Source organism: Opisthorchis viverrini (assembly GCF_000715545.1).
Source record: "Opisthorchis viverrini unplaced genomic scaffold opera_v5_785, whole genome shotgun sequence".
Lineage (NCBI taxonomy): Eukaryota > Metazoa > Platyhelminthes > Trematoda > Opisthorchiida > Opisthorchiidae > Opisthorchis > Opisthorchis viverrini.
The window spans coordinates 35699-37556 of record NW_008752443.1 but is presented as its reverse complement, the minus strand read 5'-3'; positions in this window follow the sequence as shown (position 1 = coordinate 37556).

Below are 1858 nucleotides of genomic sequence, written 5' to 3'. Positions count from 1 at the left end.
CACCGGCGATGGGCGATGCACCCGTGAACCCCCGCCATAAAGGTATTTTTGTGCAGCAGACGGTGTAAGAGAGCTATATTCAGCTAAAATCGGCCTGAACCGGAATAGTTCAAGGCCTTTAACTTGACAGCGGGTGGTGGTAGGAGGGAAGCTAGAACTGTGAGAACACCCTTTTCTTGAACGAGCTCAGGACGCTTTCGGGCGGTAATCTACCAATTTGAATATAAAAGGAAAAATGCGGGAGTGATTGTACTAATGATAAACGTCGAACAGTGTAACACACAGGTAAGCTATGAGACTAGAAATTCGTCAGCCATCTCGATGCTGAAACTTGCTTGGCTTGTTTTTGATTGGTTATTTTTTTATCTCTTTGCGCCCAAAATAGCAGGCGCGGAACAGGGCAGCCGGAGTAACATGAAATTAGTACACTTTCGGTCCATAATAACATCTTTTGCTGTACTGTGGTAACTTTCCCAAATCCGAGGCGACTTGTTTGGCAAGGGATCACAGTACAATAAAATTATTTCCGCACAGCTGTCCTATACAATGGATGAAATATTGTGCACACCCAATCTGCCTGGCTGATTGCGATCTTAGTGACCTAAAAGTCGACAAACTTTCATTCTTAGTCTACCGAAACCCTATGCAGGTCAGTTAAGAACACAGATAAAAAGTGTTGCGTTCCCCACATCCTGACGCGCTTTGAATGTTGTTTGGGCGTAGGAAATTTTCTCAACGAAATTGGCGTAGACTGCGCATGCGAGTTTCACGCTATTGCTTTCTGCTCAGCATTGGTCGTCCTCATTGGAGCACTACTAAAAATTTATCTCACAACCGGGAATTGCAAACGGGATACCGCAACCAAAAGCGGTTCGTAGGTCAGTTTATCGTTATCATGGAGCTAACGTAAGCCGACTGGCAAAGTCTCATCGGGCTCTTCGTTACACTTTTGTTCACTACATCGAAGCCACGATAATGGCAGCTAGGAATCGCTGATTGTATTTCCATGTTGAATGCCACTATAGAGACACAGTTGCCGAAAAATTTAACACATCAAGAACCGATGAACATCTTTCGTGGGATATTGTGGTTAAAAGGAAAGAGTTATTGACAGTTTGGAGGGATGCTCATATTCAGGCTAAGGTGATTGGATTAATACTAACCTGATGTGGCCAGAAACAGATCAACTTCGTTAAAAGTGCCTGACCAGCTGCCGAACGCAATACGGTTGGCAGTTCATAATGTAGGCTGAAACGGACGCTGGAAACTTCTGAAGTATCGCTGACTCACCCCTTCCTCAGCATTTCCAGTGGACTCGGTGGGTTCATCACGTCCACAAAGCTTTTGATAAGGGGAGGGAACGTGCTACTTAGTAATGATTCTCAGTCCCCCACCGTTGAACCATGGACCCTATAAGGGACGAATGGCAAAAGATGACGCCCCAACAACTTAGGCATCGCTAATATCCCGCGGCCCAGAACGATAATCAGAGGGACAACGAAGTAAGCTTAACGTCTACGTACAGGAGTTTCTGGGTCTGAGAATCGGAACTAATGCCGCAAATGTCCCTTAGAGATTAGGCGGGTCTCCAAGATTCCCCGTACACTGCTAGATGGACATAGCATACAATGCCTGGCCTGACGGGTAAGGAGGAGGCGTTGAACGGGCTGTACCTATCGAATCTCAACGAATGGCTAAAGCATAAGGCTAAGTTGCATGTGCATAGTGTGGAGGCTGGGAGAGTGATAGGGAGTGACTCTGTAGGCAAGTAAATTTTTTGGGAGTGTGAGGTCCCAGGCATACAGGGCTAACCAGTTGGTTTCTGGTCCATAGGTCTTCGGTGGAAGACAACAAATCG